Source organism: Vicugna pacos, chromosome 6 (genome assembly GCF_048564905.1).
Source record: "Vicugna pacos chromosome 6, VicPac4, whole genome shotgun sequence".
Classification (NCBI taxonomy): Eukaryota; Metazoa; Chordata; class Mammalia; order Artiodactyla; family Camelidae; genus Vicugna; species Vicugna pacos.
The window spans coordinates 15,353,506-15,375,496 of record NC_132992.1 but is presented as its reverse complement, the minus strand read 5'-3'; the positions used below and the strand labels follow the sequence as shown (position 1 = coordinate 15,375,496).

The window sequence follows — 21,991 nt, the reverse complement described above, 5'->3', positions numbered from 1 at the left end:
CCATTCTTTCATCTAGTCACCAAGCCTCGCCCATTGTTTGCTCTGAACTCGTCTATGCTTTATCCTCTGCAGTTATTGCCCAGACCAGGGCCTCATCTGTTCACTCCTGATGAGTTCAAGATTTTAAAAGACTGATCTTCTGGTCAGTAGTATCCCTCAGTCAGGGTCAGTGATACACAGGACAAAACTCTTTTCCTCTGGAATTATTTGTCACAGGTGTCCACAATCTAGTGACATTCAAAAACCAGGAGCCAGCATCAGAAGACCCTTATTGATTCCCCATTTTCTATTCACTTAATTCAAACTCCTCTGTCTGATCCTTAAGGTTTTCTACCAGCATCCTAAATCACCAAGTTCATTGTTCATATTATTCCTCAGTATGGAACTCCTTCAGCCAAAAGAGGAAACCCAAGTTTGCTGGCCCTTTTTTTAATGTGACCTGATCAGTCTCTCCTCCATGCTTTTCACCCATTTTATCCTACATGTCGTGAATGCCAGCTTTCTGTCAATCTTCAAATTTCCCGTCTCAGTGTAGACCCTAGCCCTATATTTTCCTATTCTAGGATTTCTTCTTTAACCCTTTCCAACGTTCAAAATATGTGTTCTAGAGTAAATATTTTAGAATTTACTTAGCAAATATCTTATTTGCTATTAAACTAGCTCTGATGAGAAGTTCCCACATTAACTGGAAATAAATATCATTTGGCTGTTAGCTTCTTCAAGACAAGGACCATGTCTTGTTTAACTTTATACCACCAGTATCTAGTCCAGTGCCAGGGACATACTTTAAGCCAAGTAAATATATATTGAATAAATAATCACCACTTTATGGTGTTGGGCCCTTTGGCAAGTTCCTTAAATGCAGAAGAATTTCAGCTTCCTAATCTGGAAAACAGTGTTCAGAATATTAGTATTATAGATTATGAACATTAAATAGGAAAACCTGCATAAAGGTCCTAGCACAGAACTTAGCACAGAAAGCTCAATTCATGTGAGTTCACACCTTCCTGTTAAGTTTTTAGAATTGTCATCAGAATTATTCCCATAGTTTCTGCTGCATATCAGGGTATTGGGTATTTATGTAGGAGCCTCTTCTGGGATAGTACCAAATTCAATGGGGGTCCAACGGGAGGAAAATCCACAAGGACTACTGCTTACAATACCTTTGTATATCAGTTTTTGTGTGGGGCCTTGCTGTGACAGTTCTGGCATGCAGATATATGCTGGTTTATCTTTTTAGGGGATTCCATAAATGCGTCATCTGTTTGGACACTAGGCTTCATAACGGTAGGGGCCATTTTTCCAGCCCCTTCCTTACTTTCCATACAGAAGAGAAATTTTATGATCACAGTTGAACAGCCTTGGGACACGTCAGTGTGTTCCCTGCAATACTGAACTCTGTGTATTTATATCCAGCAGGGAGAATGAAAATTATTAATCCTGCACTGTTAAATCACTTTCATAGATTTAATAATTTTCATACTTTTGGAGTGGCAATAGTTCCTAAACTGAACTGTGCCCTCAGTTTTTCTATCTGTAAAGTATGGGCAAGAGTTTGTACTCTTACTTCCTCTTAGGATTAACAATTATGATACAGAGGAAAGAGCACTGGACTGGGAGTCAAGAGAACTGAGCTCTATCCCTTGCTTTCACTAGCTGCACAGACCTTGGGCAAATCACTTTGGCTTGGTTCCCTCATCTCCAAAATGAGAAGTCTAAATTAAGCAATCTCTGAGTCAGCTCCCAGATTAAGAATGATACGTTTTTATAGACGTGAAATAAATGGTCCTCTTCTACCGAGAGCTGCTAGATGCGAGGAGACTTTCTGCACACTTTATAGAGAGGGGTATTTGGCCTGTGCTATCCATGGTAGGTATGTGGTATCTATGCTCTGACCATATGTGTCTTAGCACCACACACCACACAGGAACTCAAAGAGGATGGGCATTTCTGATTGGAGACAAGAGCGCTAGGGAAGAGGAGGCATGGGGATCACTTGGATACTTTTGCACAAAGATGATTATTATGTTTTGTACAAAAATAGAGCCTATTACCAAGCATTTTCAAATTTCCTAAGCTGCCCAACAGCCCTCTGATTTCTGGTTGGAGGGATTACCCATGGGTTCACCCCAGCAGAGAGGGACTGGAAAAAGAAATGGGAGGTTTCCTATTACACCTGTTGGAGAGCTAGTCCCTCCTCTGGGGATGGACTCAAGTGTAGCAGGTGAAGAACTGCCCTTGGTATTCACTTGATGATCATGCCAAGTTCAAGACAGATCACCTCCAACCCCAAGCCTCTCTGGATCCATATCACACCTTAGGATCTGTATGTACCTATATATACCATCATATTTCCCAGTTGTAGGAAAAGAGCCACAGGGTTTCCAGTCAACAGACTTGAGTTGAGGTCCACCAACAAACTGTTGGGCCTTGGGCCGGACTCTTCAGGTCTTTGAGCTGACTGATGTTAAGAATCAAAGGAGACGGGGATATGTAAGGTGCTTTGTTCCAGAGTTAGTCATAGCTGCCTTGGCCCCTGCTCCTTTACAAAAGCTCCTACCCAAATACTGTTTTGGGGAAGTTTTGTTAAATTAGCTCTCTAAGACTAATCCCTTTGTCAGGGATATTTGAAGAGGGGGCAACAACGTAACCCAGAGGCTTTAGAAACAGAGTGGACAGGGCACTGCAGTCCTGCAATTTTGAAGCAGTGTCCTCGGGAAAAAGCTCTGCTTTCTATAGCATCATCTCACCCACCCCCGACTCCAGCCACACCTGGGTTCCCTTCCCAGCCACCTGAAGTTGGTGGCATGTCACTTGGCCTGCTTCCTCTCTACCTGTGCAGTCCCTCACTGTTGTGATCCAGGGGATGCCCCCTAGTTAGCCCTGCCTCAGGCTCTGTTCTCACAGAAAGGCTACCTCAAAGAGTCCTATCCCACTTGGGATGTGCATCATGGCAAAGAATGGTGACATGCCCTGTGGCCACCACTGCCACAGCCCAGCTGAGTGCCCCCTTCCAATTCATAGCCTGTGACAGCCATCGAAAATGTGGGATCTAAGTGGTTTCAGTGACAGATTAAAGAGCCTCTCCTGTGAAAAGATGCCTAAATCTTCGCTGCCAGCCCACCTACTCAGAACTTTTGCATTACTAAGACCAGAAGAGACTATTTGAAGGTCTGTGTAAAGTGGTTGCTTGTGCCACTGTGGCACAAGGAAAGCGCACTGGCTGAGGAATCCGGGTGTAAACCCCAACTTTGCCATTCACTGTTTAGGTAACATTTCGGCAAACTGCTGAACCCAGTTTACTCATAGGCCAAACAGAGATGCTGATGCCTTTGCACAGTTGTTGTGAGGATTAAACAGAGCTGCACATTGTAAAGTACCCAGCCCACAGGGGCTGCTCTGAAGGTTTTTTCTTGCTTCTCTCTTACCAGAGAAAGAACATATTATCTCAAGTATGACTGACTCATTGAAGAGGGTTAAAATTTTTTCTGTTAAAAGGCCAATCACTTTTCTGCCTGATCATTTCAATTCAGGTATTAAGCTGTCCAAAGTAAACAGATTAGTTTGCAGCGAGGATCTCCCACAAAGCAGAACTGTTTGGCAGTCGGTCTGCCAGCTATTATCCTCCCCCACCCCATCCCCCGACCCCCAGTCCAATCCCAGCCTAAGGGTCAAAGAAAAAGAGCCATCAAGATTTGTCTGTGATTTTTAGACACCAAATAAGGATTATGAGAGAAACTTCTCATTCATGAAACTGAAACTATCCTTTTTCCTGGGACGCCCTCACTAATGGAGAGGTTCATTTGATTTCCTGGTTTATGATTTATATTGAGATCATTTGTGTCTATGTGTGTGTTTCAGAAGTAACTAATCCAATATAGCAGAATGAGTTGGCTTAGTCTGTAGTGGCCAGTCTGTTCTAAGTATTTCATTGATTATCTCAAATCCGGTAATTATTTGTCCATTTGGTCAGAGGACTCATTAAGACAGCCAAAATGACAAGCTCTACAGTGCCATGGGTCCCCTTTGTTTCCTTATGCATAGATAAAACGTAGAGGACTTTACCTTCAAAGGACATAGTGACTGGATTTGAAAAGTCTTAAAGAACCGCTGCAAAAACTTAGCTACTATTTGCAACATAAGTGTTACCATCTGCTTTTTTTAGTTTTCATTCATATTTAGTAGGCTATGTTACACTTAAAAGTGAAAACACATCCTGACACACCAACACCATTAATGTCTTATAGTTATTTATGGAATTTCCTTAACTTAAAGCTGCAGACACGTTTCTACAGTAATGACAAGACTGTAAATATGAGTACGTTATATCTTTAGTTCTAAAGGACAAAGCTATATGTTTTTGTGCTTTCATAGTACATTGCTTTAAAAAAAAAGATTCCTGCAATTCATTTGAAAATACCTAAGTTACTAACTTTCAAAGTAATCACAAGAAGGAATTCTTTCTGCCCGAAATTGGTAGCAGTGACAGAAATACAAGTCATAGCAGCTTTTTAAATCAAGTGTAATCATATTGGGCTGATAAGGAGCCCTGTCTTAACAGAGTAATTGTAGGTTTCAAATTTTCTGGGACCATCTTGATTTTGAATTGGGTACAACAATGCCCTGACTCATTGTCAACTCTGTATTAAGACTAAGTATTCCATTTTCTGATTCCAAAAAGATGTCAGTATACAGTTCAATTTAAAGATAAGTGGCACACACAGTTCTTATAAAAAACAAAAGTATCACTGTCCTAACTTATCTTTCTTGAAACTGCAGTTTTCTGAAGTCTGTTTGCTTAGATCTATGATATCTCTGTGTAATGTTTCCAAGTTCAACGAGAAAGATTTTTATTTCACCCTCACAAAATATCTCCTTATGCCCTTTGACTACCCTAAGTGGGTTTATCATTACACAGTCTTTAAAGGGGTTCAGATAAAAAAACAACTGTTCCTCATCTCCAACTCCAATTTTCTAGAAAGACATTTAAGTCTTCAACTCCTGGGTACCTGAAAAAAGCAAACAAGGTACAGATGGCTGGAATTTCTCCTCTCAGCGTTGGAATGAATCTTTTCTTACAGCAATGAAAACAAATAGAAAAATGCTTACTTTTGTGCTGTGAATGAGAAAAAAGAAAAAACCAGTCCTTGAATATTTGGAACAAAAGACCATCACTTGCTACTGGAATTGACGCTGGATTGAAAAGCTGAAGTTTGAAAGTAAAATAATTTTGCTACTCTCTAAATATTTTAGCAGCTTAAAAGTACACTGAAAAAGAAAATACACTTATTCCCCTAGCAGTGCACACCACTCGAGGTAATATTTGCACACTCTTATTTTGCCACAGTGTAGATTTTCTCCCTTCAAATGAAAACCTACATAAATAAACTCTGAAAAGAACAGATTGTTCCCCTCTTTCATCCTCATGTAAATAAAATATTTTGAGTGAACTGTTTCCTGATTACAAAATTTATGTCCAAGTTGTTTTAAAAAAATCAAGAAGCAATTATTTAATAGAACACATTCTATTAAAAGTTAATCAAGACCAACTAATAAGACTTTTAAAAAATGAACATATTTCAAAGAATTTTTTCTCTTCAATAGTTGCATGAGTCTTTTTTTTCTTTTTTTTTCAGGAAAATGTGCAAATATCAAGGTTACCTGGGTCTGCTGGTCACTTCTAGTTTTTGGACTCTTGAAGATGGTGAGTTTTGCCAGTGATGCGCGGCTGTTTAAGAACCGGGTGGCTTTTCTGGCAATCACTCTTTGTGTGCCATCTTTTATAAAGGTGCTTCTTGTTGCTAAGAGATCAGTTGCTTAGAGACCAAATCATTTTAAAAAAAATATATATGTCAGGGGCCAACATAAAATTATAACCAAATTTTGTCATTTCAGCTTGCCCTCCGAATGTTTGGCTTTTGTAATAGATCGTAACGTACCAAGAGAAGCCAGTTACTAATCACAAATAGAAAACGGACCATGAGGAGGAGAAAAGATCTGTGCGTACACTTCCGTGGACAGACAGTAATGCCGCCGACTCCCTGGGAGGGAGTGACATCTTCACGGGGCTCTCTGCTGAAACTTTGACTCCTCGTGGGGGTCTGAGGCATGTGCTGGGAAATGTGGATTTACCTACACGCATGTACCTGTCCCATGCAAACGAGTGCAATTTGGAGTATGAAGACCTAGGAAGTGTGAAGCTACTTTTGTCTTTTCCAAAGGAAAATTAAGAGGAAAATGCTACACGTAGGAAAATATTAAGTCAGATCTGAAGTGATCTTTGCCTTTAGCTAGATGTTTATATGTGTGAATGACTGCCACTGCTTCGGGTCCAGGTGTGTATGTGCCAGGAGATGGGGGTTTGCCTACAAACCAATTATTATCTTCTTCCCTGTGCTCAGGTATAGCCTTATCCAGGAGACAGCAGTCAAAACTATTGGTTAAGCAGGAAAGGCTTGGCCTTGGGGGTCTTTCTCTCCCCGCTCCTGGTGACTTAGCTCATTTATACCCTCCCCTCAAATTAACTGTTACCTAAGTATTACCCCTCCCAGGGGCAGGAATATATTTTTAAATGAAAGACTCTTATATTTCCTCAAGGTTCAAATGAATGACAGCATTCCAAGCTTCTTAATGGGTAAGATAGGTGATGGTTGGGAGCAAAATTAAGCGAGACACAACCCTTCACTGTGTAACACCAACCACAGCTCCCTCCTCCATCTCTTTCCCTACCTCCTCCATCCTTCATAGGTCTCTTTGGTCCCATCTTAGGTGAGAAGATAGCAAGCAAATACGTGGTCAAATACATGCAGTTAAAAATCAAGCTAAGAGGTAAAAAAAGAGTACTTAGGATCTTACACAGTTTTTCCTTTACTAGCTTCCAGAGTGCTTGCCATTAGAGAAGACTTCATGCCTTTAGCTTGATTGGTAAAGGACACACTGTGCAGGAGGTGGAGCCAGGGCTAGAGGCCGGGCTGGAAGCGTTGGGTGGGATGACGAAGATATCTGGCTCTCATTCACTGTCTTAGCTCTGGTCACTGTCAGATTTGCATCATCTCATCACTCATTTACAAAATAGATGAAGGACCCACAACCAGTTTGAATTTATTCAGAGATACATGGAAGTTTAAAAAAAATGTACAGCCTGTGCAAATGGGATGGGGCCAGTGTTTAGCAGAAATTCATTACAAGAGGAGATGAAACACTGACTTTCTCCAAGCCAAGCTATGAGCCAAATGAACACATGGCATTTGAGTGCCAGAGAACAAACTCAGGTAAGCACCAAGCAAGCATTTTCCCTTAAGATCTCCTCCTCCTTTTCCATTCCACCCCCCCTAGTTTTTCTTTATTGCCTATTTTTTTTCTTTTGAGAAAGAAATGGAAGCAGAAAGGAAAGGGATCCAAGACAGAAGAATTACAGGTAGCAAAAAGCCAGAGAAATTAAAATTTCCAAATACGAGGTCAGTACTTAGGAAATGCTAATTGAAGGACTGAAAGAGGAGGCCAAGGGGGAAAGAGGCCATGAACTCGACTGTATATTTCTTGAGGCAAAAACCACCTTATACTTTCTTTCCCCAATTCCAAGTACTTTGTACAGGGCTTTTGCATTTTGAACACAAATGCTCTTGTCAAATTCTGAGTCAAAGGAGGGGAAAAAAAGCAGAAAGGGCGGGCCTGAAGAGATTGCACTACTCCTCGGCCCTGTATCCCATGTGCCCAATTCCCTCCCAAGCCGTGTGCTCTGCAGACATTTGTATTTTGGACCTCAATCTAAAAATAAAATTACCTGCCCTTTTTGTCCATCCATCCAGCTCTCTCTACTCCTTTGGTTCCAGTTTGGCTCTCCCCACCATTGTGGCCATTTACTTTGGATTCTTAATTTCTACCTTTGGGACATGAGGTTCCACATCTACCTTTTGGCTACCTCTTGCCTATCAGGAGGTAACTCAGGCACCATTCAGGATACCAATCCTTGGTAGACTTCAGGCTTTTACCTGTCTGGGTGGAGGTAGGGAAATGCAGTGGTCTATGAAGGACCCACTCAATTGTCAACACTGTGTGGCTGAAGGAAATAGGCTTGGATCCATGGGGGCTCTGCCTACGAATGTCCCAAATTAAAGCTTTGAAAGGAGATTTTTCACATGAATGAAACTGTTTGCACCAAGGAATGTGATCTGGTGCCATTTTGGGTCCTGGAGTACGGCAGACCACTTGTCCACAGGTACCTGGACCACAGAGCCCCCACAACCTGATCCCACAACTGCTGGACAGCTGCTCAGTCCATGCAAGCTCCATCTCCCAATCTCAGGAATGGAGGAGCAGCTAGGAACCCAGAAGTGTAGGCTCCTGCCTCCAGACCAGGAGATGGTACACTTAGAGACATCAAGCCTCAAGGCACCCTCTGCAGAAGTGGTTGTCACTGTAGGTGCCTTTCACTGGGGAAAGCAGTGTCCTTTGATGCCACTCCCAACTGAGCACCCAAAGATCCATCTATTGCCTACTGTCCAATTGCTGTAACTCCCCCAGGACTTGCTTCTCTTGGCCGAACACCCAAGATACCTTTTCTGTAAGGTTGACACCTTAGCTAAGAAGTAGGAATTGTCTACTCCTATCCTGGGAAGTTTCCAGTGTAGTGGCCTGCAACTCTGTTCTTATTTCTCCAGGAAACTTCTCAGAAGGGGCCAAATGGCCTAGGAGCATGACCTGCTAGATAAGAATGGAGGTTGCTTCAAGTGTTTGAGGTCCTCTCTAGACGGACCTCTGCATGTAGCCTAGAGCAGCTAGTAGAAGCTTGACTGCTACCATGCAAGACTGCTTTTTCCTAGCAGTTTTACCTTGCTGGGTGCCATTGTGCACCTGGTCAGAAAGCTTTCTGTGGTCAGAAAGCTACTCTTAGAAGCCAGGGCACCAGAGGGCACCAGAGGAGGGTCTGCCCTGGAAAAGTCACCTCCAGCAACCCAGCCCAGCAGCTGATATTAAAGAGTAGGGTTTGGGCAGTGGAGAGCAGCAAAGCACAACCACCTCCAGTTGAACTTCAGGGCAACTTTGGGAGTTGTGAGGTGAAGGGCCAGAGGGTCTGCTCTCCTGAGGACAGCTGCTCATCCTGGCCAGGGGTACTGCAACCAAGCTTGCCCTTGGGCTGATTGCCTCTCTGGACTTAAAAATTTTGTCACAATCCACAGAGATTTCTGGCATGCTAAGACCTGAGATACAGAGCGCTGGGTCAATAATGAGCAGACCTTAGGGCTTGTGTTTATAGCTGCCTTCCCTGATCACATCTCCTCCTGGTCTCGCCGCCTCCTTGCAGTGATAAAGGCCTTAAGACATCACATTTCATCCTCCCATTTTCAGCTCATCATCACAGCGCTACTCAGGAAAAATTCCTCCAAACACCTTGCTCCACATCCAGATTGTATCCCAGATTTGTGGGGTACACATCTGTTCAGGGGCACGCCCACCAGTTCTCCAATAATTACCTAAAGAGCAAGGCCAGACAAGTGTATTACTTGGGTGCTCAGGAAAGATTTGCCCTTGGACCCAGCACCAATGATGGGCCTGATCCAACTTTTCAGGTAATGTACCCGTAACAACCCTCTGCCCCTTCTGTCTTGCTGGAACACCCCTTCTCTCCCCTCCCTCTCCCTCTCCACCCTGGCACAGAAAATATGGCTTCCGCCCATACCACTGTCCCAATGCTCTGGTCACACCAACACTCTGGCAGCCAGCCTGCCATTGGGAGAGCTACAGCATCCCCCTTCCAGGAAGGCCTCCAAGACACCTTGCTCTGACATGTTGAAGACCACAATGAAGAGCCCACCAACTACCCCTGGGCTCCAGAGCAGGCACATGTGTCCAACTCTTCTTGTAAGTTACCAGACATTCAAGGCAGCGAGCTCTTGGACTACAATTTGTGTGATAATTAACATAACAAAAGAGCAGAGCCTAATAAACAGCACCACACAGTCCAATTTCACTGCTTTTCTTAGAGAAAGAACCATGATGTTCTTCTCATAGATTGTCTGGCCCTAGTTGACCCTCTTCACAGCCGGTAATTTACCTCTAGTCACTGCCTCTGACAACATTCAGGCATTCATTGTACCCATCTGTTGAGTAGTTTTCTGAGTGAGCAAAGGATGGGGAGAGGGATGGAAAACAAGAGAAGGATATGCTGTGGTGGGGGAAATGTAGAAGCAAACCAAAGCCAAGGGTCCTCTTGAACCTCACAAGGTGCGTACATTACTGTCCACACTGAAAAAATTCCACAGTAACCTACTAACTCTGGTATCTCCTAATCCTCAAGAGAAAAATGGGAGATAATTACTAATTGCAACACAATTATAAACCAACAATATTTTTAGCAAAGTACAGTTAAACTGAGCAAAATTCTTACAAGTCAAAACTAATCTCCCTTCTCCTCTTTCGCTTGTCTGACTCACCCCTGAGTCCATCTATTCCTGTCTCCCTCCTCTACCTGTACATCCCTCCAAGCCACCTCTCATCTGTAGGTAAGCACACCCTCCCTCCCACCTTGTCTGTATACACCACTGCTGGGACAGACACACATCTTGAAATGCGGTGGGCTAAGATCAAGGTCAAAAAGCACTAAACTAAACTGCTCTGTCTTCAGGCATGTTTTGTTGGGTTTTCTCCTTGCCTTTAAGATTGATTCCTGTTTGAACCACAATCTTCAACCAGCAGGGTACAAAGTACTTCTTTATTTCACTCTGCACATAGCATTTCAAAGCCAAGTGTAAGTATGCCTTAACCGCCAGACTTGTCCAAAGCCCACTGTGTAAGGGCACCAGTCCTTCAATAGCTTTAAGGGAAACCTCAAAAGAACAAATGTTCTCCTGTTGTATGTGCTCCTGGCACCATCACCTCCTCCCCATTCAGGGCTTCCCAACTTATTTTCATCCTGCAGGAGGTTTGTTGATCTGTAAGCATGGAGCAGGCATCCAGTGGAAGGGTTGATGAAAATCACCCAGAAGGAAATGAAAGGCAAGGAATCCACGCACAGGAGATACACTGGCCTACATGCAAGAGGTCGACACTTCATACCCGTGACATCTTGAAGGAGGTAAGCAGTGGCAGATTCAGAATACACCTCTAGGCCTTTAGAAGGGACACAAGGTGCTGCTCCAGTCTTGCTAAGGCTGGCTCCAGCAGAAAAAGCTTTCAGTTCATCCTCCCTATCATGTTCATCCATGGGGCAGCATTGATAGAGCACAGGGACAACATGAGTGTTCCTCCTACACATAAATCATCCAGATGACACTCACTCTGAACGAAAAATACCTCTAGGAATGAGCTAGAAAATTGGATCAGTCTTTCCTTACTTGCCTCTCCTGTTTTTCCCAGTCCCCTAGACCAACCCTAATCAAAATATAGAGAATTACAATGTTTAAGGAAAGAACAACCCAGCCTTTTAAGCCAAGAGAGAGAGTGGCTAACAGCTGCCGTGAGCTTAACATGATTGTTTCCAAGAGGCGCTGCTAAAGCAATGTGAACCTTGGTGCAAATCAGGGAAGGTCAGTTTTGAAGCAACCAGGAACTTGAGCCCACTTCAACTTAGGGCTTTTTATAATGCTGCTTCCGTGAGGGTGTTGTGAGCCTTCTCAGGTTCTTGGGCAGCTGTGGCTCAGACTTTGGTACCGCGGCTCTGCAGAAGGTCCCAGTTCCCACAGCTGCCCCCGCAGGCCCCTCCTCCTCTCCTTGGCCCAAACACCTGTGCCCTAACTCTGCCCCAGCAGGTCTCCACCCTGCTTTCAAATGGCACCCCTCCTCCAAAGGGTCAGTTAAAACCCCCAAAGTGATTATTAAGCTGACTCCTGATTCTCCTCAATGATGCAGGGCTAAAACTGAAAGGAAACAAAAGCACCACCTTCTGGACATCCAACCCAAAGTAGGTCCAGGTCGCCAACCGATTTTATTGGCAACTGATAGGAAACTCTGGCTGTGTGCATCTTGGAGGTGGGGCGTGAATTGAAGGTGCAATGTTAAGTTCAGTGCCTCAGTGAAATGGTCCATGGGTGACTAGATTTGATATATATATATATATATGCGTGCTAAAGAGTATTATTGGAGTAGAATGTAGTAATAAAAATCTGTTTTCATATACTGATTTAGAAGCACCATGGATTTGACAAATCATCTCAAGGCTCTGGAGTCTCTGTTTTTCCTTAGCCTATCTCCCTTAAGAGCTCATGAACTTCTCAAGAGTAAGGACCATGTCTTACTCATATTCCTGTCCCTAGAGTCCTGATGCCTGTAGCCCTCAATAGTTGGGCAGTGAGTTTTGAAAGAATAAAACTGTTTACCCTTTGCCTTAAGTCCCCATCCTCTACCTTCCCTGGGTGTCCTCGCGTCCTGACAGCGGAGCTGCCTGAGCTCTCAATCCTGCCCCATTCCCAGACCAGTCATGCCTTGAGACAGGGATTCTTATTCAAGCAGCCACAGCTCTCCCACTGTCCAAAGTGTGGTACCAACTGGCTTCCCACTCCCAGTTGTCTAGTTTGGGCTTTGGTGCCCTGGAGCTGACCCCCAACTTTCCACAGTTGCTACTCAAGTCAAGATTCTCTACCATCTCATACTCCTTGGGATTCCTCTGCTGAAACCTGGACTCTTGCACCTCAGGCTTCACTGCTGGGTATGGGGTTCATCTCTGATCCCCTTTCCTTGTTCTGGGTGAGCTGTCCAGTAAAGCTCTCCAGCTGCACCTCCTTACCCTGTGCACGCTCCTGTGGCCCCTACAGAGACAGCATTCACTTACCCCCTGTCTTGCTCCTCTGCACTTACTCCCTCTCACCCTCCATCCCCCTTCCTTCCTGGAAACAGAAGCCCTAATCTGAACCTGTGGCCCAACAGCCCATTCCCTATTAAACTCAGACTATTCTCAATGGTGACAGCCTCCTCTCTGCCCTCATTCTGGTTTCTGCTTTGCCCCTCTGATGGGACGCTCCCACCTCCATTTCCTGAACCCCTGGTACTGACCAGTTGTTTAAATCAAGACAGGGGATTGCTGTGCCCTGTGTCCTCCCCTCCCAGCCAGCGCACCACTTAGCATATGGTCACAGCTAGTAAGAGGGCCCTGCCATCTCCCAGCCTTTCTTGGCAACCTTGAACACAACAAAGGGATCTGCAATATGGTGGTAACCCCCACCCCCACCCCCACCCCCTACACACACACACACACACACACACTTGATTCCAGCTTTTTGCCCTGTCAACTAAGCGGGGAGGGGTTGTTCTGAAATGGGTTTATTGCTTTAGAATTGGGGTTTGGGGTTAGTTACATTCTTCATGGAAGGAGGGGTGGGGGGGTTCAGGTCTCTGATGAGATATGCTGAACTGTCTGGGGACAGTCCCACTTTCCATGGTGTTTTGCTCATTTCAGTGGAGGTAATTTACTTTGTGCATTACTAAATATACAAATCCTTACATTTTAAAAGGTTTGTTACACTTTATACCTATTTCCAAAAACATTTTAAAAGAATTCCTTCTCAAATTGTGAATCTGGGGAAAGGGGACCCCCTAGATGAGTAGGTGACTGGGCCGCTGCTATCCTGGCCCAGTTCTGGGCATAGAGCCTCTCAGGAGACCCTACACCTGACTTTTGCCCCAGGTTTCATATGCCAAGGGTCCTGCTCTCATCAACAGGGACATGAACTTGGCTCTGCTTGTCATCATCCTTGGTTCCTGCCCAGTTGATGCTGCAAACCACCCTGCCACCTTTTATTTGGGTGGGTGCTTTGGGGCCTTCTGCCATGCTCACATGGCAGGTTTACCTGCAAAGCGCTCAGCTGCCCACTGTGCCCCCTCTTTCCTCTACACTCCGCTCAGACACTCAGGATCCCTGGTCATCCTCTCCCCAGCCCTTGCCAGAAAGCTTTCCTGAGTCATTCATCTCTTCTTGTAAATGGAGGGTAACCCTGGCACCTACTCTAGAGCTATTTGCACTTTAAGCCTTTCTCCAGTGAATCAAGGAATAAAACCTTGCCCCACTGAAAGAATTTAGCATTAACCCTTGGGAGCTGGAGAAGTTTGGGAGAGGCTCTCTTCCAGTGCCCCAATATCCTATACACTGCTCCTGCTACCAGACCCAGCAAAGGCTGTGAAATCAAGCATAAACAGCCCGCACATTCCTCCACCATGCCCCTGGCCCCACTACCTAACTTCAGGCCCACCGCTGAGTGAGTGGAAGGTGGACAGCAGGTGTGAAACTGAAGTTAAGTTACAGACCCACTTTTTGAAGGCCATCTTCCCTGGCAGGTCCGAGCCTGCATGAGCCCACATTCCCCTAACTCCTCAGAGTTTCTATGTATTTCACATTCCTGCTCAGTTTCCCAGGAACCGCCTGGGAATGAGGCAATGTGTTTCTCTTTGCACAATGCCTGGCACATAGTAAGCACTCAGTAAATATTAGCTATTAGTAATAAGAATAATAAATCCAGGATGGGATCTATGGGATGGTTGCATTGAGGCTGCTAGGAGTATTTGTGGACTGCAGTGGTGGTGGGCAGCTAAATTCTTAGCATATAGTGGACTATTCATTTAGTGTTTCTGATCCAGAGGGAGTTTCAATTCTTTAAAGTGGAAAAAGAATGTGTTTTGGTTAAATGACAAGGATAAGAGTCCCTTATTATACCTAAATCTTCAGGAGAGTTGAAAAAAAGATTTTCCATGGACTGGCTGAACATCCTGCTCAATACCTAAGATGGAGGTTTATGACAAAACTAGTCTTCTGTCTCAGCTGTGAGGATTCCGACTGGTCAAGTGACTTTCATAGGACCCACCTACTTTCTATGGAAGGAGGCAGGTCTAGTAAGATGTATGAAAAGTGTAAAACCAATTAACCAAGCAAGATTCTTGTCTAAAGCCAGGGAACAGAAAGATAAACTGCTGAGGTTCTGTCTCCAGAGTCCAGAATTAATCTTGCTGCCTTAAGCCCAGGTTCACAGCATTATTTTCTTCCCTTCTCATCTGCTGTCATGTTGCTCTGCCCATAGAGGTTGGAATTTTGCTTCCATTTCCTGAGACTCTCTGGATTTTCCTCTGATCCTCTTGCACTGCCTTGACTTCTAACCTGGACCACAGGTTTGCTCCCTTGCGCAGGACTTGCCATGCCCCTGCCCTGAGGGCAAGAGCACAGAACCTAGGTGCAGGTGAAGCCCCCACTTCACTTTGAGCATTGCAAAGACCCAAAAGCATTGCCGCCAAGCTCTAGGTTCGATAACATTGGGTAGAACACTGGCTACCCTCCCCACCAGATGACAGATTCTGTGTCACTTTGGTCCCATCATGCCTTATGACTGAGCCAGCCTAAGTTCGACAGAAAACTAGGTTAGAAGCAGATTATTTAAGACCTTAAAAGTGAAGGTATGGAATAGGGGTGGAGGCACTGCAGGTGCTTAAGCAGGGAATCCATATGATCAGAACTGTGCTTCAGGCAGTGGTGGTGGGCAACGTGGATTGCATAGGCAGAACCTGAAGGCAGAGAGACTGGTTACATGGACCCAGATAACTTGTGTGCAGTGAAAGGCTGGAAAGGAGGGGACCAATGTGAGAGATGATTCAAAAGAACTGACATGGATTTGGAAAGTGTAGAGGAAGGAAAAGTACATTATTACTTTAAACAACCAGACAATTGCAAAACCGTCTTTTGAATGCTGTCTTCCCTGGCTGGCCCACAATCTCCTGGCTCCTCAGAGTTTCTGTTTTCTTGAGATTCCCACTCGGTTTCCCAGGAACCACCTGAGAATGAGGCAAGGCCACGTTAGAGGGGAAATGTTCATGCTAATAAGAAATGGGCAAAGGGACCAACATTTAGCAAGTGCTTATTGTGAACGAGCATTGGTGGCATTCATGGAACACGAGAAAAAAGGACCTTGCCTCAAAGAGCACAGGCCAGAATTCCAGCCTAGGGGCGTGACCCCAAAGTCCTTGCCCTTTTTGCACTGCAGTTTTTCTAGAGAAGTAAGAAACAGCAACAAATCAGAGGAGGAAGATAACTTTGAATATGTCCAGGCTCTGGAAGGACAGACGGCAGTTCAGTCAGCAGTTAGAAATGTTGGCATGGAAATCTGAAAATAGATCAAGACCAGAAGAAACCAATCTGAACATCAGTCACGTGGACATTCTAATGGAAACACCAGGATACATCAAATCTTCGACAAAGAAATGGAGATGGGGAAAGAAAGCTCAGACTAGAACCCTGAGGGACACCCTCAGCTTACGAACTAAATGAAGAAGCAGAAAAGAAGCCATGAGAGTAGAATGAAAACCAGGAGAGGGTCATTCAACTGGAGTCCAAGGAAGGCAGTGTGAAAACAGGAAAGAGAAGCCATCAGCTTAGAACACTTTATACTGACAAATAGATTGGGGGAGAAAAACCCACAAGAAAAGGCCAGCAGCTTTAGCAGTTAGGAACACACTAGTGCTCTCCCATCAGTCAGACTCAGTCAGATGGCGGGTAGGGGAGCTTAACAGCAGCAAATGTGGACTCTTCTTTCAAGAAATTTGGCAGTAAAAGAGGAAAGAACTGGAAAAGGTTGGGTAGGGGTGGAAGATCCTTCTTCGGACCAGGATTGCACAGACTTAATCACTCAATTTGTATTCCCTGTGATGCTCAAAGAGAGAAATGATCCTCAACCAGATTATTTATTGGTCCCAGACAGACCATACTGTAGTAGCAACAGTTTTATAATACCTCCCTTTCAACCCCAACTCCCTGGTGGGACTAATTTTGCAACCGTCACTGTCTGTAAAGGAATAAGTCTGTAATATGCTGCTAGATTCTTGGCGATCACCTCACCCAGCCTTTCGCTGCACACAGCAGCAGGAATGGATCAAATTGGCAGGGGGCCTTGTAGATCCAAAAATCTATAGAAAATTTTGAGCATTTTCAAAACTGGCCAATCATATCCAACTTCTGCAGATTTAGTCAGTTCCTTGACATTCCCCCTTTCTTCAGCCTTTGAATTGGGAAAGGGGCTGTCCAGAGGAACAGTGTTAAAAGCCAAGGGGGAAAGGCCCTTTCAGTTAGGGCCGCAGGTGCAGGGGCTGCATGAGCATGAAATCCAGCTCCTGCTTCCTTGCTGAGTTTTGTGTCCACCCAGGGGGACACCTTTTTCTAAATTGCACAAAGGAGTGTAGGCTAGTGGGGGCTTGCCTATGCACTTAGGTTGGGAGGAGGTCTGGGGTCCTTCTGCATGAGTGGAGAGCAACTCTCTCCTCAAGAGAAGGAATTCCTTCCTGATGAGGGCCCTCTAGCCTAGTCCCCAGTGACCAGACTGTGACTCTCTGCCCAGCCTAGAGAGAGGCTGAGATTGCTGGGGCAGAGTGCTCCATGGGCCACGGTGGGCTTGGGGAGAAAGGTGGGCTTCTGGGGGAGCACCTGATAAAATAGAGGAAAGGGCCAAGATGATCTGCTGAGTTGTGGGAACAAGCCTGTTTTCAGTGCCTGCTTCAAAATAGTGTCAATGCAGAATTGGTGCAAGTTATTTTCAACACAAAATTAGCAAGCCTGAGCTGTCACCTCCTCTTTCAATGAGCCAGCTGAGGCCAGACTGTAAGAGGTTAAATCATGTGGAAACCCTTTTTTTTAAAATGGAGCTACATTTAGTCAAGAACCACTTATGTAGGATATGTCTTCTGCCATTTACCAGAGAAAATGTGCTTTAATTCCTTGATGCCAAAGAATGTCTGATACATTGTATAATGAAACTAGAATAATTGAGCTACTTGTTCATTACAAAGCTCTCCAGCTGAATACCCTAAATTCTTCAGTGGCTGAGTGGGCTTGCAGTGAATTAACAACGTTCTTTTAAAAAAATTATTTTGAGGTAGGACACAATATTTACAAAAGAATTTTTTGTGAAGCACTACTAAACGCTTTTTACTCCAGGAAGGATTGCATATTTTTCTTTGTTGATAATGCCAGGGTGATTCAGAAGGACAAGTGAAACGTTAGCCAAAGTGTTACACAGAAGTCCAGACGAGCTTCACTCTGGCCACCTTTCTCTCTGTTCTCTCAGATCCCTCAGGGATCTCCCTTGACATTTCCCTGACCTACTGCCCCTCTCTCATGGAGTTCCTGCCAATTGCCTTGCCTCCAGGTAACTGAAACACCAATTTCCCTTCGTGAGCTGGGGAGCCCCGTAAAGGCAGAGGCCATGTTGCATTAGCATCCCTGCTGTCAAAAGCAGGAAGCAGAGTACATCATGCCTAGGAGGCTCTCAGGAAGGCACTCATGTTGGGTGTAGAGACCTGGGGTTAGGTGAGAATCTGTAAAATAAGAACAGATAAACCAAGTCCAACTCAGAAAGACTGATGCTCCCTCCTTCCCAAGGGACATGACCAGTGTAGTCTCCACATCTTCTCATTTCTTGGGAAGATTACATGGATTGCCAGCCAGCTGAGTCAGGGCTGTCTTGTCCCATTCAGGCTGGCTTTGGGAAAGCTGGCCGTACCGTCAGTCACAAAGTTCTGGCAGCAGAGAAGTTTGGGGAGTGGAGAGAAGAGTGAGAAAAGAGAGAAGGGACACAGTGAAAACAAGGCAGGCAGAAGCACGTTTCCAGGAGCAGGGGAGTGTTTTAAAGATCACAGACCAGTTGAGTTTGAGGACAACTAAGGAAAGGCCCCCGGGTTTCAGGAAATTGCTTCTTGATTTTTCAATTATTTCCAAAGAGGCAAGGCAGGAGCTGGCTGGCAGGGAGGAAAGAGGGGCTGGGCTGGGGGTAAGGGTGGAGGTGGGGCAAGACAAAGACCACACATTTCCAGAGCAGCTAGCGGGGTGGATTAAAGCTGGGGGCATCTATGTCGGATAGGCTGGGGAGGGAGTGGATGCTGGGGTTTTGTTTTAGTGGCAACCCTCTGGGCAGCAGCTATGACAAAAGAAGCCTCGAGAGAAAGAATCCGAGTAGCAGAGGGAAAGTACATTCTTCCTCCGAGGGAGGAAATAGAAAAGAACGGCTGTAGATTTGATATTCTTCCGTGAATCTCCCTGTCCCAAGTTAAGATGGCATCCCGGGGTGACGGGATGGAGACCTCAGTCACTTCTTTGTAGTATGGGCTGGTCAGTGGAAACAGCAAATGAGCAGTGATGTGGAGCCACTGACCATCAAAGGACACTGTCACCTCTCAGCTGGTGATCCCCAGGGTCATTCCATGGACTGGTGTCCTTCTCTGGTAAACTTCTCACTGCAGTACGGACAATGAGGTTGTTTTCTCATAGAGCTAAATTCAATGTAAAGGACTTTCCTTTATGCTGAGATTATAATCTTCTTCACTTTTTTTGTTACTAAAATGTTCTTTGCTGAATGTGAAACAATGGTAGTAGATCAGAGTTTGGGTTTTCCCCTCAGTGTCTTTATACAGCCAAAGAAAAAAATACTGTTCCTTGTGGGTACCCCCTCTGCCACCACCACCCTTTATTTTTCATACTTCTGTTTGTAAAATAAATTCTTAGGAATAATTGTTCTCAAACTTATGTTTATATACCTCTAAAATACAGTACAGTTATTTTACATGAAGTATTTCAGAGCACGCGAGGAAATGTTTTGGGCTTGGTCTCTCTGGCCAGGATTTACCACCGCATGCCCATGCACCAGTTGCATCGTGAATTGTTTCCTGCAGGGCCCACCTTGGAGATGAGCAGGAAGTCCAGTCTTTTCAATTCAACTACTTCCAAAAGGATCGAGCGATAGCTCTTGTGCACACCCACTGCAGAGACACCCTTGAACAGGTATGTAGTAGGGACAGGGCTCATGCAGCCCTGGGACCCCAGAACTTTAGACCTGGAGGGAACTTTAGAGTTTGTCTTGTCATCTAGTCTGGATTATTCTGCCTGAGACCCTTTTTAAGGGAGCACATTTGCCCACGGTCACACAACTCACTAGCGACAGAGCCAAGACAAGAGAGACCCAGTCTCCAGACCCCCAGCCGGCCCTCTACCATCTCCGCCTGTTCCTAGCTCAGAATTATGGCAACCCCCTTTCCCAACAGGCGAGACTCAAGCCAAACAACATCAGCCTCGGCCCAACACGTGAGGCCTGTCAGGTGGTACGTGGAGTAGAGCGCCGTTTTCTCCTTTGTGACAATGGCTGTTTGCCCCAAATGCATTATGCCTTCCTAATTGTGTGACTCAGAGCTGCTGCTGCTGCTGCTGCAGCCCCCACCCCCTCCCAGAGGGGCTTCTCTCCTAACGGCCCAGGGTTCAGTCTGTAGTCCACCTCAGCCTCCATGATTTCAACAAGGCTTTCCTGCAAACGCCCCCATTGCCCTGCTCCCTCCCCGACTTTCCTACCCAGTGCCCACCCCCATGAGTGGCATCTTGCCTCTCACGAACCAAACTGGCTGAGAGTTCTAATTCTACTGATTGGCATAAAAATTCTCATAGTAGGCTGAAAGATCAGGAATTGCAAACAAGAACACCTCCAGGGCTGGCAGAGACCCAGCCGAGTCACCTCCTACTGTGGCTGTAAGGGCCAATGTGGACACGGTGCCACGGGAACATTAGAACGGAGGAGGATTTAGGCCACTCTGAGCAATGGGGGAGGACCCAGGAAAGCTTCACAGAGAAGATATTTGAGCTGGGCCTTGAAGAATGAGTTAGAGGCAGAGAGAGGACCTTCCAAATCCAGCTCCCTGCCCCTCGTCATAGACCCGACCCTGGAGAGCAAAGCAGCAGCTACAGAGGAGACTAGGGTTAAGAGCCAGGGAGGACCTGCCAGCTGGAGCACAGCTACTGTTCGGGGTCATGTAGAGCCCAATGGTCCTTCCTTGCTGATTTGGGCTCTGCCCCAGCTGATATAATAAGGTCATCTGTCCGCTAACTGTAAGCTGAGACTTTATGCTTAAATGCCATTCAAGTTACTTCATATTTTGGCTTATTTAGTTCACTTTTTTAGATTTTGTAGAATAAAGTTTTATTGAGCCCATGCCATGAAAAATTAAGTGTAATCAGTTAATATTTTAGCTGTCACAATGGCAAGTTTGACAAGTTAGACTGACATCTCACTACCATTTTTTCCCTTGAGTAATGATGTAACCACTTCATGGTGCATGGTAATATGGTTAAGTTTAGCTGGAGATACATTGTGAGCATGTGTATCATGGAAATTAACATAAAGGAACCCAGAAACAGATTCTTTGTGGAAAGAGCATTCGTGTAGGAATCAGGAAGACTTGGCTTCTCGCCCCAGCTCAGCTCCTGGTACTAAGTATCTCATCTCTAACTTCCACCCACTTTACTTTCTTATCTGCAGGAGGGAAGCAGTTACCTAGGGTGGGGAAAGATGGAATAGATGGTTTCTAAGGACTCTTCCAGCTCTGCCATTTCTATGACAAAACTCAAGGGAGTCCTTTATCAAACACTGATTCAGAATGTTCCCTTCCATGCCTATCAATCTTGTGTAATATTTGCTCCTGAAACCCCGAATCCTTGCTTTCTCAGGAACTCTTAGCATTAGTAGTTGGCTGACTCAAAAATTGCTCAACTGCGAATGCTCATTGTCCCACTTTAGCTGTTGCTGAGAAAGAGCCAGTGGGGCTGGGGGAAGTGAGCAGAGAAGCTGGATCTGGGGCAGAGAATCACCCCTGGGATAATGGATCACTGCTTTTCTTCAAAGTAGACAATGAGGCCTGAGCTGACTGCAGATGTGAGCTTGCTCACACGGTTAGCAGGAGCTGGGAAGGGAGGTGGTGGGAGCCAGGCCCCCACCTGCCAGCTCTGGGCAGGTTTCTTGGAACCAACATGGGCATTTCTGGCTCCCTCAATCTATCCTTCTCAGAAAGCTCCACACATAGGTGAGCGGCCTTCTACCAAAACAGAGAATCCCTCCTCCCATGCCCTCCATGGACTCCTTTCAATTATGGGTGTTATCTTCTGTCTGGTGGTGCCTGGGCTTCTTGCCATCGCCAGAGCTTCCTTTTGATCCCTGGTTTACACGGCTTTCTGTTGAGCAAATAAACACACACTCATCCCCACCCTCAACAA

The 21,991-nt window shown here is 45.3% G+C and overlaps 1 protein-coding gene across 3 annotated transcripts in view; it reads left to right on the top strand.

Annotated features, from left to right (window-relative positions):
* Window positions 1–21,991, top strand: part of GLDN (gliomedin) — a 293,878-nt gene that overhangs the window by 169,300 nt on the left and 102,587 nt on the right. For 2 of the 3 annotated variants that reach the window (XM_072962427.1, XM_072962426.1), the window contains 3 exons: window positions 5,637–5,704; window positions 10,919–11,074; window positions 19,630–19,738. The gene's annotated coding sequence lies outside the window, so the exon portion shown is untranslated. Of the gene's footprint in view, window positions 1–5,081; window positions 5,220–5,636; window positions 5,705–10,918; window positions 11,075–19,629; window positions 19,739–21,991 lie in introns of all 3 variants that reach the window. The other variant, XM_072962439.1, reaches the window with a different exon arrangement.